Below are 16,917 nucleotides of genomic sequence, written 5' to 3'. Positions count from 1 at the left end.
ATTTTGCTCAAAAATAGGGGTTTAGGCCATCAAAGAGCACTTTACTCTGTGTGAAACTGCTATATAAGATTACTCAGTAAATGAATCAATAATGGTCTTACCAGTTCTCAGGGATATCAGATTTTACTTCTTGACAAAATAAAAATAAGAATGATATGAAACAGATCTCCCTTTCTTTTTTTTCTAAAGTTGGAAGAATCAGACCATCTGACCCTTGTTTATTGCCTTTGCAATCACTCCTAGAGATGCTGAATTATTGGGAAACTTCAGTTGTCACAGTCATCAAAATGTGCCGAGCTTTTTTGACTAGTGTAGTTTTGAGATGCATTCTGTACACATTTTCTTAAAGGTTTTACTCTTTTCTATTAATTATGTATTTATTTGGAGGGCAAAGCCCAGAGAGTGGTGATGAATGGTGCTACATCCAGCTGGTGGCTGTTCACCAGTGGGGTTCCCCAGGGCAGTTCTGTTTATTATCTTTATCAATGAACTGTACAAGGGGATCGAGTTCACTGTCAATTGGTTCATGGACGACACTAAGTTCAGCAGGAGTGTTGGTCTGCTGGAGGGTAGGAGAGCTCTGCAGAGCAGTCTAGACAGGCTGGATCAGTGGTCCAATGCCAATTGCATGAGGTTCAACAAGGCAAATTTCCAGGTCGTGTCCTTGGATCACAACAACCCCTGAAGTGCTCCAGGCTGGGGGCAGAGCAGCTGGAAAGCTACCCAGTGAGAAAGGACTGGGTTCAGTTTTGGGCCCCTCATGACAGGGAAGATATTGAGGTGCTGGAGCATGTCCAGAAAAAGGAACAGAGCTGGAAAAAAGGTCTGAAGCACAAATCTGATGGGGAGCAGCTGAGGGAGCTGGGGGTGTTCAGCCTGGAGGAAAGAAGGCTCAGGGGAGACCTTATCACTCTCTACAACTCCCTGAAAGGAGTCTATAGCCAGGTAAGGGTTGGCTTCTTCTGTCAGTAAACTGGCACCAAGACAAGGGGACATAACCTCAAGCTGTGCCAGGAGAGGCTCAGGCTGGGCATCAGGAAGAATTCATTCACTGAAAGGGTGGTTAAACATTGGAACAGGCTGCCTGGTAAAATGATGGAATCGCCCTCCCTGGAAGTGTTCAAGAAATGACTGGATGTAGCACTCAGTGCTATGGTTTATTTGACAAGGTGGTGTTTGGTCAAAGGTGGGACTTGATGATCTTGGAGGTCTTTTCCAACTCTAATGATTATAAGATTATTTTAAAGAATATTTGAGATAATTATATCTTTGAATATGTTAGCATATTTCCAACCTGCGAGTCCTTGATGGTCAACAGCACCTTCGGCACTAGTATAAGGTTCACCTCACTGACTTGAACTGTTAGACCATTCCTCTGGTCTCCCTTTAATGACTATTAAAGAGAAACACACTTTTTAGAGAATTAATACTAATGCTGTTATTACTAATAATAACAATAGCAATTGTTATGCACCGCAGACAACCTAATCATCTGAAATAAATAACTAATTTCTGTCTGTTGACTATAACATCAGTTGATGGTCTCTTGTCTGTAACTTCACATCATCTGAATATTCATAAAGAATAGCATGAATTTTTTCTTCCAAATCTGCCTTCCATGGTCTTCTGTCATCTTTATGAAGAACGAAAACTCCAATCCTCTCTATGTAAAACCAGCAGTATTTCTAGGCACTGCATTTACTCAGCATTGACCAAAGACAGAGGGAGAATTTCCACTGAACATGCAGCAGGGCACTGGGATGGAAGTGTAACTGCTTTCACACCTGAGTTCAATAAGTAAACAATTCTGTAATTGTAAGATTATCAATCTGAAGCATTTAGTTTTGTCTGCAACAAAATATATTAAATACATGTGAAAATGACCACAGTTCATCTTAATGGAGAAAGCCTTCCTCACTATCTGCGACAGATATAGCCCTGAGCAACACAGATATGAGAACAGTTTGACTCGCAGACATGGAGAATTGGCCCTGCAAAGCTGAAATTCCTACTTCAGTTCCTTGTCTAATTTGTGAATCATCTTGGTTCGAAGATTCATGTCAACAATTCAATATAAGACGATTTCTGCACTCATGCAGACTATGTGCATGCTGAGATTTGTTCATTGCCAGAAGCTCTTTAAGGACTTTAGATGAGAACAATTAATCAAATGAAAATTTATTTCAGTTCGTGATTTGATTCAGTTACTCTCTCAGTCTCCAGGCTCAAGGCACACATAAAGCTGCTCTCCTTTTTACCTACTACTGTCTGTTTCCAAAACCCCTCCTGAGTTCTTATGTGTGTCAATGTATGAAACTTTAGCTGATAGCTCTGCTTGAACGGAAGTTTTTGACCTCACTCCTTCATTAATCCAGCCGCTAAATTCTGCTTCCATTTAAGAGCAATGTGTTATTCTGGAAATAAGTCCACTGGACAAAATACATCATCCTTACTCAGACAGAAGTGCCTTATAATTTACTCTCATTGAATTTAATGACTGAGCTGAATAAGAAAATATTAATGCAAGTCAAATGAGTTACAAACATGGCCCTTAATTGGCATAGATATAAATGAAGGAATTGAATTCTTCGTTTTCCTTCCTTTATTTCAAATAAGGTGTTTGTACAACTTAATTAAGAATACAAAACATCTTGTATTTGCCTGGCAGATATATTGGAGGCTATGGTTTCCAGTGATGGTTTTGGAAACCCACCCTCTCCTGTTATGGAGGAGCACTCTTTCCTGGACTTTGACCTGATTAAAGACAGTACAAATAATAGAATCATATAATTTTTTTAGATTGGAAAAAGCTTCTAGGCTCATTGAATCCAATCAATAACTTAACACTGCCAAGTCCACCGCTACACCATGTCCCTAAGTGCCACATTTACATATCTTTTAAATATATCCAGGGATGGTGACTCCACAACTCTCCTGGACAACCTCTTCCAGTCCTTGACAACACTCTCAGGAAGAATTTTTCCCAATGTCTAATCTAAACCTCTCCTGGTTTAATGTGACACAATTTCCTCTTGACACCTCCTGTCAGGTATTTGTAGAGTGATAAGGTCTCCCCTGATTATCCAGGCTAAACAGCCCCAGTTCCTTCATCTGCTCTTCATGAGACTTGTGCTCTAAACCCCTCACCAGCCTCATTGCTCTTCTTTGGACATGCTCCAGCACCTCTATTTAGTAACTGCATATTGAAGAGCCATTTCTCTTTCAAAAATCCATTTCCTACAGAACTGGATGAACATTCACCTTTCTGTTGCCAAGTGTGGGCTTGTTAGATGGCTTTTTCTGATACACAAATATTCTGCTGCTAATTGGATCTGCTCCAATATTTGTCAGTAGGAGTAAAAACGCACCAAAAGAAACATGGAAAAGATATCAAAGCCAGAAAGTTTACTTCTTTAGACATCTTCACTCTTTTTCCCCCTGCTTTTCTAATAATGGAAGTTTATCAAAATTTTTTAACTTTACTTTTTATCTTAGAGTCAAATCTGTGATACTAAATGTTTCATTTGGACATAAGTCTCCTTCGCGAGATCTGACAGGGTCTTTGTGTCATTTATTGATGAAAAAGATGAAAGTTTTTTGGTCTTGATTGGAGAAGCCATTTTAGATCATTTTATGCCTGGTAAATCCATTCTTCATTGATAAATAGGTTGCCCTGTTTGCTTCCAAAAAGAAATTATAGTAGCAGAAATTTAAAATACACTGAATTATGGAGTAAATATAAATATAAATATATATTGTTGGTGGTGGTGTTGTTGCTATTATAGCAGCTTGTTTGTTGTCTGCTTACAAGGCATACAAACTTTCAGCTAACAGGCAGATATCTTCATCTGGGCACACTTATTAAAGAGTGGCTTGAGATTTTACAAAATTCAGCACTGACATAAAATGTGCCAAGAACATATTCCAGCTTTTCCTCTTTCAGGAAAATTTTTTATCCTATGCCTTCACGAGGAGCCTCCCTGAGGCACAGAAGAGGTCAGGGTGTTAACATTGGGATAAAGTGTTAGTTAAAAATAGGCTTTAGGGACAGGATAGGTAGGCACTACATGTACGGGGCTCAGCGACATGATCACGAAGATTGCTTAGAGAATGGGGATTGTTTCAGTGAAATCATGCGGATTAGCACCTATGAAATAAATCAGAAATACTGTGGGAGAAGGGGTGCTTAAAGTCATGCTTGGGGGGAAGCAATGGAACAATGATAAGCTGATAATTAACATACAATTACATCACTATTCTGTAAGGGAAGGTATAAAACTATTCTCTTCAAATTCATGTTGAAGCCAGATTTGGGTAGATGTTACACCCCGGCTTCCCGAGCTCGAATAAAGGCACCTGCATATAATCATTCAGTGATTATGTGTTTTCCATGCTAACAAGGGGTTTTCACATAGGACTCTTTCTGTTACAGCATTCTGCACACAGCCCCATAGCATCAAACAGAGAAGAAAACACATACAAGACCACAAATGGTGTAGAAGCAAGAAACAAGGGAAATCCCTTGCTGGTTCAAAGAAGGAAAAGTTTTTTACTAAATTATGCTGGATAACTGGGAAGGTGAAAGGAGCATGACCAGCTCTACATCTTCTGCCAAAGGCTCTGAGATTGCTGCAAACCAAATCTTGTACAGAAGTAGATTGAGAGGATATTGATAAATCCTTCATTTAGTGTTCTACATGACATAGGAAACACATACAGCTGCATAAGGATTAGATCTGAGCTTCCTGGGATTCACCTAATTAGTATTTATCCTCTGACTCTTGGCTGCTATTGCAATGTATGGTTCTGAGAGTGCTTCCAACAGAAAAAGGAAGTATAAAAAGGGTTTGTTGACATCTCAATTTTCTATAATATCAAAGAATGGTCAAGCTTTACAATATTTATCTTAAATAACTAGGTATGCCATTCAAGTACCTTAACAAGATATCTAATCCTTCCTTTGTGGTATCTTATACTTGAAATATTAGATAATCAATGTTTTTATGACAGATATGTGCCTAAGTAATTCCCCTCATCACACAGAGTACATCTGCATTACACATCTTATTTCTGAAAACGAAAAACTAACTTGCAGAAAGGACAAGTAATCAGCAGTGTTCAACACCATGGAGATTTTATTGCTTCATTTTAACCAAAGCCTTGGAAGAGATTCTATTTCTTCCACAAGTGTAGAATCTTTCAAGTGTTTTGAAAAGTGGAGATACTGAAGGTACAGAACACAACACAGTACTCTGCCATCTGATATTGCAAACAATAAATTTCATTTTCCTGTTTTTCTTGGGAGAACATTCAGGTGACAGATGGTAATTGTTAGGAGATTAAGAGTATATTACCCAAACAGGCTTGAGAGTGATATAAGTTTCCTAATTACTTTCCCATTGAAATAGATCTTAATAGATGAATATAATAAACATTTTTTATGAAGATTTGAATTATAATTTAAACTTTGATCACAATTGCCATGGCCAAAGCTTTTTTCCTATTCTGCTTTGCTCTGATGAGCTCCAACATCAAGAAAATTACAGGGTTGTTATCATTCAAATTTTATGTGGAATTGTGATTCTAGGAGTCATAATAACTTTATCATACTAAGCATTGTACTCATAATTAATACAGGGCAGTCCAGATGCACCTTTTGAGCAGATGAGAAGGATCAAAACACAGGAGGGGAAATGAGGACATAGAATTATTCAAGCATCAGTGACAGAACTGGAACTGCTTAAGGTCATAATAACTCATTGAATCTAACACTTGTTATTGGAGAAAATAGAATTTCTGCTCCATAAGAAATCAAATGGTCTCTCAATTTGATCATAGTGTCTCAAATGTCAACTCTCACCATTTTCCCTACTTCTGGGATAAAAAGATGTCCTGCCAAAAGGGTTATATGCCTAGTAATGCTCAGCTGTCATACATTTTTTAAAGGGACAAAAATATTTAGTGTGGAGGGAAACAACATTTGTTTCTCTGACTTCTTACCTATTATCATCTGACGGAAGCATTATTCACCTTCACCATCCTCACTTTTATACTTCTCTCTTAGCATAAGTGACAGAAATGCATGTAAATATGGATGATTCAAAACCAGAAATGTACATATACATGAAGTACAAAAACATCTAGTGCCCTTCATCATGGACTTTGGGTCTGGAAGTACTTCAATAAAACCATTACTGACAGATGGACACTGCTAACAAAGGAATACTATAAGATTACACACTGTTAGGGAACGTTTTGCTATGAAGCATAATCTAAATAACTTTTAAGATTCTGCAGTTGAGGATGTTTAATCAAGGGAACCTTCAGCATCATGTCAGTGTGCTACTGCCTAAACACAGAGAGAAGGTAGAGGAAAAAAGTGTTGACTTTGCATTACCAGCTAAACACTCAGCACACATGACTGGGCATGACCTTTCTGTTCAAACACATGCTCTCATCAACCAGGACAATAGAGGATGTCAGGCTCTAATGTTTGATATATATTCCACACGCTTGGTGAGCTGGATATGGCCCATTTTACTTTCCAATGAAGTAAGCAGCCCTGAACACACAATCATTTCTGGTAATGTTTTTTTTTTCTTTTTTCTCCCCTCTGAATTGCAGTGCTGGATGAAATATTTTGGGGTTATTTTCTTGGTTTTATGCCAAAGTTTATACAGCTTTTTAACAAAGCAATTTGCTTTTGTGCTTGAGATTTCAGTGATGTTCAGGCTGGGGGTATTATGCAGAGAGAATGGTTTCCTGACCAGATGTCATCAAATGAACATGGGAGCTGATGGATTTTTAAAGGAATTTCCAGTTACATATGAAATGAACATATTTGTTTCTTATAGAAATGAATCAGTAATAGGTTGTACTATACAAAAAGTTTCTACCTTCTATATAGAAAAAAGAAATAAGAAAAGATAGACCAAAGTGCTTTTCAGTAGAACCAATATTGTCAGTGATAAGAAAACTGTGCAACCAGTTCTCTGAACTCTCCCTGGAATCAAAATATCGTCTGGTAATTATAAGGGTGATAAATCACCTATTTTTGATCTTCCTCCCCATTAAATCTTAAGGCTTTGATGGTGGCTTTGATGTGCCACTGATGGAAAAACTGGAGAGAGATGGAGAAGGTGGGATGCAATGTCTTGCATTGTACTAAAGGGCTCATCTTGATATCATTTCTTGTATGGTATCAAAGTCCCAGACCTTGAGGTACTTCTAGGGTGTTTTTACAGGAAGACAGTATTCTACCTCTTCATTTGCTACCTGAAGTATTCATCTTTATGCACTTTGTCAGAAAATCAGTGCAGTGGAAACAGGACTTCCTCCATTACTTGTTTTTCCCCATCACCTTCTTTCTACATTTCATCAGCGCCACTCTGACCTCCACAAACAAGATAGAATCAAATCTGAGCACAACTTATCAAAGAAGTTTTCAATACCATATTCACCAATTTAAAAAAAAAAAGGCTGTGAAGGAATAGATCAAAGAAGTGGATTTCTTTGGAACAACTTTTCTACATTACAGGAGTTCTTTTTGTTTTCAGTAAATCTTAATGAGGAAAGCTCTGTTTTCCTTCTCTGTTTTCTTTTTCCTTATCTTTATACAAAAACTTCAATTAAGTTCATTTAATAATCAGACTCATATTTTGTGCACAGTATATACTTATAGTCCATGTGAGGGTACCAAAACATAAGAGCCATTTCACCTGCCTCCACTTAATTACTCTCAGTAATGCTACATAAATATCCTGTAAGCAATGAAACAGGAAGAATAATTTTCATTGCCACAATGTATTAACAAAACCTAGATTCTGGCCAAAATCTTGTAGTCTTGGCTGTATTTTTTGCTGGGGATGCAGAGTTCTGCAGTGATAATTACAGACTTGCATCTTGGCTTGGCTTTGTATTTCACGCAAAATATGGCATTTCAGCAGATGATGTCTCCAGTCAAACAGAGTAGGATTTCTAGCCAAATTCTGACACAGTGTGATCTGGGAGCATTGTGAACTACTTACCTAAAGGCAAATAAATATTTTCTCACAAATTGATTGACCAAGAAATGTTTCTAAAAAGGTGATTATCAGACACTCCTTATAGGCAGGTTTTGATTTTCATCACTTCATATTTGTTTCATAGTAGGTACTCAAATCAGTGTCTGCAGGAGTGAAAATTGTTTCTGGTACTGCAGTGATCTGCAACAGATTGTGACTCCTTTTTACTTTCTAGGTGCTTCAGTAGAGCACAAAGATCAAATCCCAAAAAGGAGTTCAGTGATAAAGAGAATGACAAGTCTGACTGAAGCAATAGAAATGCTCCCTTGGAGAAGTCAAAAAACCTGGAATGGGTCCTGATGCCTCAGTGATTGCTGCTTCTTTGCCTTAATGACTGATGCTTAACTCTGTGGATGCAAGTTGGATTGCTGTGGGAGAACTAGAATTGAAGTTAGACAGAAAGCCAACAACAGTTTGGTGTAAAAATGGAGAGAGCACATGTTACACATCAGTCATTGACACAACAAATGGAGCAGAAAAAATTAAAGCTTCCGCAAAGCAAGATGGACATAATTGTTGGATATGAAAAGTAGTAAGGCTGAGGACAAACTTCTTCTTAGCATGATCAAGTAGAAGTAGACTGTGGTTTTCATGTGGCTTGTATTTCTTCAGAAAACTTTGTGAGAGGTGGTGTCACTGTTGAGCCACTAGCAGAGAAAAAGACCCGGATTCTCAGTGTGGCAAGAAAAAAGAGAGCTTTATTGTTTTGATTCTAACTTATATAGACTTTTCAGAGGTCACCCAGATTGGTCAGTCAGAAACCTTCCCCCAGGCCTGATTGGCCAGGCCTGAATTGTCCAAATCTCAAGACACTGTTTTTAAAACAACCAAACTTTATCTTTGTTTATAAAACACAGGAGAAAAATTCTCATTGGAAAGGCCTGTGCTAGCCACAAGGTGGTTATCACACAATCTGTCTAAGAAAGCCTGCTGACCCCATTTTACACAGGGAACCCCAGGCAAGTGTTTCTTATATCACAAAGCCTGCTTAAACCGGGACTTCAGGAGAATTTAGAAATAGATTCTCATTCTGATTGTATCACTGTTCTCCAGGTGTCCCCCAGTCAGCCCTGTGATGTTTTAGTTGTGTTCTCCAACATACTCTCTGGAGAGATGGTGAAGCAGTTCTTCTTAGAACTCTTTCTGCTGAAATCAGGAACATCCTTGATTCTGAGTTTCAAAATTAGGTTAAGCAGATATTTTCCCTGCTATTTCCTCCAGTCATCTTTGAAAGAGGAACATTCCTATCCATCGAGCCATCTGTTTTCAGTAGATGATGTGTCTGAATCCCAAGCAGGCAGAAGTCCCCATTTATGAAAACTTGGATACCTAAGCTCCACAACACTAACTATATCCCTCTCTCTTCCCTTTTTTTTTGCACAGGTTTAGATGCCTCCTCTCTAGAAAGGACATTCTTTCTTTGGTTATTTGGAGAAATTATTACACCTTAATGCCTCCTTTTGAGTGCTTTATCTGTTTCGGCCCAGTACCTACTACATTTTATTCTGTGATGGACAGTAACTAATGCTCATGGTCAGAAAGAAAATCCACAGTGAAGCAAGAAATAGAATCTGTGCATTTCAAATTTCTGTTTATAATCTTAACGCCTACTGCATGCTTTGGCTTTGTGAAAAAATACCAAAAAAAAAATGCAATCAATCCAAAAGTGCTTGCCTTCTAGAATCCAAGAGGAATCTGCCATTGATTTTCTGAGATTCAGGTGTTCTGAGTGCCAAATAAGGCTCTGTCCTGCAGCATAAACTTCACTGTGGTAATAAAGTCAAGATACATATTCTTGTATAAGATAAATGTCTGTATGACTTAGGCTTAAGAATTTAGACTGTACTATTTTCATATTCCTACCCTTCACTGTTGCAAATCATTCTACTCCAACATCTCTTCCCACTCTTATGCTCTTTGTTTTCAGGACTGAAAGTTCCTTGGAATACTAGTTTACTTTTCAGCTGATTATTTTTTCTATACAATGATCAGTTAGTAAAATTTTGTGCATTATATTAAAATGGATAAAATTATAACAAAACCTCCACAGACCTCTGGAGAGGGAATTGACTGAGATCAAAATGAATCTCTAAAGATATGCAGGTATTAGTAAATTAAACATTTCCAGGATGACTCTCTGATAGTGAGACCATCTGTAACAGAGTCAGACATGTCCACGTCATTAAACCCTAAAATTGTATAGCTAAATACAAACACACTTAGGAATCTTTTCAGATCCAGCAAAGCTACTAAACCATGCTCAAAAAATTATTCAGATAGTTCCAGCTGTTCAAAGCTAAAGGCATAGCAAGGACCATTCTAACAATTCAGTGACTGAACGGGAACTTTTTCTCATACTGTTCAACTTATTCTTCACAAAGCTTACAGAAGCAAAAGGTAACCAAAAAGCAGTGGTAAGAAAACACTTGGAAGTAAGATGCAATAGTCAGTGTCTGACACATGGGAAATATAATCTGAGGTCTTCAAACCCTCATCTTTACAACTCAGATTGGCAGAACAGTTCAATGTTTCTTTGCTTAGGACAGCATTAAACCGAATACTTCACTGTTTTTTTTATTTCTTCTTGTTGTTGTTTTTCCTTTTCTTGAGCATGACACTTAAGACTACCTTGTATAAATACTGAAAATAAAATTGTTCCTAAGCCATGACAGGAAAAAATTCAGCACTTGAATAAAAAGACTTTCTGAAAGACCAGACTTTTGTGAAGAGTCACATTCTGAAACAGAGAAACAACAACAAAAGAAGAAAATACACATACTTTTTTTTTAAAAATACAGCTATGAGTTCTGTATCTCTCAGAAGAATTATGCAGTGATATTCTGTCTCAAAAGACAAGCCAAGATCATAAGAATTTCAGCATAGTTACGAATAAGACTGAGATTTTAATTGAAGTTTAATGACATGGAACTTGCACTGATGCTCTTAGAAAATGAGTGAACTTTCACTTCTTAGTCCTATTTTCAGCTGTTGGCACTTGAGAGTGACCAACCCAAACCATGTGTCTGGGCTATACTTGGAAGGTCTAAGAGCACTGAGACAAGAAACTCGTGCTATTAATTTAGCCTCACTTATTAAAATGCCAATGAAACTTCCGCCATGGTGCAGAGCCAGGACAAAAGGAGAAAGAATGAGAAAATAAACTCATTGAGAGAGAAAAATTGTTGGTAGGCTCAAGTGAGGCTCTGCTATACAGAAATCAGGGGGTCTCTTTTTTTAGAGGAGAAGATATATACATATGTGGGATAGATTGAAGAAGGTTATTACTAAACTAATACATTTTTCCTATTCCATTTTCCTTCCTTCCTTCTCTGTATTGTAAGCACAGATATACCTCCAGGCACTGTGTCTTTAGGCACCTGTGACTTAAGGCCCCCAGAATATGTTTCTCATAAATGCTCATCACTTTAGATTCCTACCTGAAAAATCAGGAGAGCAGTGTTTATATGCCTTTGAAAAAATTAGAAGATTAGTTGGAAGATTTCTTTCCTTGGAAATGTAAGTAACTATTTTCATCTTTATTTTCCTGGAAGCATTATCTTAGTGCTTGAGGACTTTACCCTACTTATATGAAGGATTGTAGTTTTCTGCCAGGTTATGTACATGTCAGCATATTTTGCATTCAAACATAGAATATTTGGGAAGGCTTGTATAGAAATAAAGACATGGTTATTCTGAACTTGTTGGAACAGAGGTGCTAGACAAGATGAGCTCCAGAAGTCCTTTCCAAGCTCAACAATTCTCTTATTTTGCTCTAAACTCCCAAATACATCTATGCTGAAGAATGTGTTTCTCTAAGTCTTGGTTTTCTGGCATCACTCTCAGTTCAGTCAATTTTCCTCTGTGCTCTGTGATTTGTAAGCATGGCAGATTCAGAGCCTCACAGAGGAAGAAAGTGAGGAAGGACAGACAAACAAATGCCTTGACAGCAGGACAAAATGGAGGAGATTTGGTAGCAAGAAATCCAGCTTCACCTGAATTCAGTTCATCCCACCATCAATGCAAATCCCTGACAAACATGGCACAACATTTCTGAACACAGAAGGAGCCTGTGGTGGCACAGGACTCTAATGAGGCATCTGCTGTGCTGAATGCACACAGATACAGCAGGAGCTGAGGAAGAGGTGTTTAAGAAGACAATAAAAACTACCCAACAAGCAGCACTGCTGAAAATGAACTGCTGCCTCACAGACCACAGGAACACCCCAGCTTTCCAGAGCCACTGAATAAGGCTTTGAAGATTATTGACTTCTGTTTGGCAGCGGTGTTTTGGAATATATTACAGATGTTATTTGTTTTAACAGAACATGTGCCAATTGACAGATTTCTTAATATGCTACAGGACCACATAGTGTCTTTACAAAGCCCCCTAGGGCCTTATTACACTAATACTAAAGAAATTAGTGACACCGACAGATACCAGCAGAACACATTAAAGTGTCTCATGGGGATCCCTCAGCTATTTCTGGGCAGATTGGTGTATCCCTAAAGCATGATGCTCTACTCCCCCTGAATGTAATGAGGATCCCAAGGGCAAGAGGTTAAGCTTGGAGCATAAAGATTTATCACATTGCTTCTGTCTCCTCTAATTCAGCACAATGAATTGTCTGTTCCTAATTTGACTTGCCTTCTTTGCATTGACAAAGCCTCACACCTCGTGTTAGCTTTCCCTTTTCACAGATGAAAATAAAGATGAATACATTTCCAAGAGCTGGAAACCTTAAAAAGAGAGCCCAGCGAGTAGGCCTGTGTTTGTACAGCACCTAATATAATGAACAATGGATGCATGCCCAGAAATCCTACATTTTGTCACATAAGAGTAACTTATATTACAGTTATTTTGTGCTTTGTTTTACAATCATTATCTATTTTGCTCATAGCATCAGTCAAATAGTCTTTTCCACAGTAGAGAAGCACAAACAAAGATAAAGTAAAATAACAACAACTGCCAATTTAGGGTTATTTCCACCCATGAACTTCTGTTCCCAATGTACTTTTCATACATTTATTTTTCTGGGCTTGGAAGCAAAAACTAAAATAAATTATACCTCTTCTGTTTCCATACATTGAGATATGTATTTTTCAGGACTAAGATAGTGATTTAGTCAACCCAGAGGGGTTCCAAGAAGCTTGGGTAGCAAGAAAGGAAAGCAGCCCAGAACAGTGAAATAATCACTACCAAAAGGATGTCTCTCGATGGGAGCAGGAAAGAAGGTCTTAGACTTGGTGGAAAATTGTCAGAGAAAATAGATACTTGTTCTTGACCAATATTCACTGTTCTGATGTATGTTGGTAATATTGCTGAGAAAACTTTTTAAAATCTGTAAATCCCTTTGCATATAGTAATTCCCATAATCCAAAAACATATTTCACACTTCTGGGACACCATATTGTAGCAGATCATATAAAAGTATTCTTTCCTCCACTAGAAGAGAGAAAAGGTCTCATTACCTCATGTACCCAAAAGATTAGAGTAAAGAAAAAAAAAAAACCTGAAGAAGTTTAAGTAATACATGAGAATTATTTAATTTCTTAAAGACAGTCACTAGTTCTCTGCTTTTTCCAGTTTACCAAAGATGTATAACTGGTTTCAATCTCCACAGTGTTTGGGAGCATAATAATTCCCTAATATCTACCTTAATTACAAGTCTGCAGGATGCAAAAATGTCATTTTTTTAAACAAAAAAGTGTAATTTTTGTTCTAATATTCAAACTGGGTCTAGTTCATGATTTCACTGTTGTTGAAGAATATTTGATATTCAAAGCATTGACCTTTTTTCTCTTTTCTCTCCCTCTATCTTTCTTTTTTTTTAATTATTATTTAAGTAGTTATTTCTGTTTTCCACTGAAACACATACATTTCCCTAAAATTATTGGTGGGAAGGTGTGTGAAATCCAGGGAGAAATCTCTGCACACTGTAGCTACATCGACATCAATAACCTGTGTGTACCCTGAAGCATTCCCAGACACTGAGATAAGCTGGCAAGGAGTCCTGGATCCATGTTAATGACCTGTCAGCCACCCGAAGAGCTCAACACTTGAAACCTGCCTGCTGGGATCCCTCGAATAGTCTAATTGCCAAATCTCATCCAGGAACATTTTGGGAAGGTGCAGCTGCACTGGGCCAAAATCACAGCATAAAACACATCTGAAATATTACTGGTAGAGGTATGTGACTCAGAGTGGCCTGTGAGAAACCTGAATTAAAATACCTGACATTTTGGGAGTAATCCAATTTCACTTTCTCTCTCCATCACACACACAGAGAAGGGTCTGAAGGGTTTCACATGCTTCCCAATGAGCAGAGGAAAATGGACCAAGTAAGAAGGGACACTGAGCTGCCTGCAGTAACAGATCCCAATTTGTTACATCTGTAAGAGCAGAGCAGAGCTCAGTGCAGAGTCAGAAGCAGTTGTATGTACATCCTCTCATTATGGCAGCAGTGTGACCACAACCCCACACCATTATGGTAATAATTCTTCTGCATTTGAACTTGTTGAGTTACAATCACCTTGAGTTTCCCCCTACTGATATATGCCATGATCACCTATAGTGTTTGAGAGACTTCTCATGGGAGAACAAAACAAAAATGAACCACATCCCTCTTTTTTTTTCATCTAAACTTTGATGGCTGAGCTTTCTGAAGATACCTTCTCCCTCCCCCCAAAAAATAAAAAAAATTTATGTGTTCTCTGCCCTATCCATTTATACAGTGAGTGTATTTTAATCTCTACTTTCACACCCAAAGTGTCCTGTAAAGAACACTTTTGGTTTTATCTTTTTAAGGGGTTTCTGTGAAAACAAAATCCAGTTGAAGTCAGACATCTTGCTCGTTGTAATGCTTAAGCACTTGTGACATCACACCATTAGGACAAAAACTGAAGCAAAGTAAAGCAAAAATTTGAGGTTTATTTGTCTCTTATTGAGGTCCCAATATGGTCACATTTTCAGCATAGACAAGCACCAGAAAATTTGTTACTGTTTGATGAATGTGTGTTATTATATACCAAATAAAATGATTATATACCACATGAAATAATAACAAATTATCAACATGAGTCACATCAAAACCCATGGATTTATCTTCCTGTATTCCAGGTGGTAAACCTGGCTGGCAGGAACAAACTGCTCCTGGCATCATCTGTATTTTGAAGTGTCATCTTCATTTGTGACTGAAACCCTCATTGCCAAAAGTTTCAGACATGGAATCCTAAACCCTAAGTTTCTAAATATGAATATAAATGCCTAAATTTAGAAATATAAGAACTAAAACATTTATCAAATATATCTACAGGCAAGTAGCAAGTAGATCTTTCTTGTTGTTAAAGAGTAGTAGAAATTAAAAATAAATACTAGACTAAAATCTAACCATACTGAGTCACAATTCCAAGCCTGTCCTCTAGGAAGATAGATATGTTCCCAACAGAAATACATACTAGCACTGCATAGAAAATGAACTTAGAAAATTACTCATCTTATCTATCATAATATCCAGAATTAAAAAATAATTGGTTTAAAAAAATCTGTATTTTGCCAATCACCTCATAGAAATAGAAATTACTCTCCCTTCTTCTTCTAAAATCTTCTAGATCATTATGAGACCAACCAAAAGTCATTCAGAATTAGTGTAAATTACCTTGCGTACTGTTCTTTTTCTTTGTTCATTTGTTTATTTAATAAAATGTTCTAGTGTAGGATGCAAGAGTTTTGTTAAAAAAATACTTCCAATTTGCAATAATTTTTAGCAAATAGAGATAATTTGAAACCCTTTAAAATTATTATCTATTTAATTTAAAATGCAATTAAAGTCACGTCATATTTACCCTAGTGGGTGTCTTATACTTATTTTTTGTTTGGTTTTTTTTTCAGTGTGAATTTGACTCATATAATGAATCAAGATCTATGCTGTGGGAAGGGAGATGTTGCATCCTGCATGTGTCACTCTCTGAGAGCATCCTGGGAAAGGTGTCTTTGTGCCTTTGCAGGGAGTCAGGGCAGTGTAAGTATGAGATAACTGAAGTAAAGCTGCTGCAAGGTTGTGGCACCAGCTCTGTACATGGGATTTGTCCCAGAAAATTAAAATGTTCTGTAAGAGGCAATTTTCCTTAAAGATTTTTTTAAAACTCTGTCAGAAAAGTTTTTTTGGACACTTTTTGATCTGTTTTAACTGAAGGATTCCTATTATTGGAATATCAGATTTGACATTTCACATGATAATCCCCCAAAGTGATTTTGCATTATTTTGCTCGATCTGATATTGGAGTTAATTTATTTTTTTGCTAAAAATCCGATTAATACTTTTTCTTTTAATATCTATTCCTCTATTGCTGTCTTCCACCACACACAGCACAAATCTGCAGATCAAAGTAAAACAATTCTGTTATATACAGTATGATTCCTACCTTCCTTTATTGCTGTTGCTGTCAACAGTAGGGTTTGTCTTCAAAAATGATAAGAGAGAATATAAGATATATACAAATTGGCTTAATCTACAGCTGTTTACTATAACATTTAACTGAGAAGCAAGTATTAATTATGAAAAAAATCACTATAGCTCTAATACCTTGGTCCAAATGAAATAAATAAGCTCTATTATCTCTACTGATTGAAATGATATTGTTGTGTGGTGTTTAAAACAATATCCAAAACCATAATAATAATGAAAAGGTGTGGGGTTTTTTTGTTTTTTTTTAAATTTTGAACCCATGCTAAAAGCTGTCTGTGCCTTCCTCTGAAGAAAGCCCATATATTTTCTTTAAAGATAGTGCTCGACTGCATCAGATTCTCTAAAGAACCAAGAGTTGTTCAGCTCTAGAGGAAGGAAGCTGAAACAGA

The sequence above is a fragment of the Lichenostomus cassidix genome, chromosome 2, assembly GCF_008360975.1.
Source record: "Lichenostomus cassidix isolate B80296 chromosome 2, HeHo_3.0, whole genome shotgun sequence".
Lineage (NCBI taxonomy): Eukaryota > Metazoa > Chordata > Aves > Passeriformes > Meliphagidae > Lichenostomus > Lichenostomus cassidix.
This window is presented reverse-complemented; position numbering follows the sequence as displayed.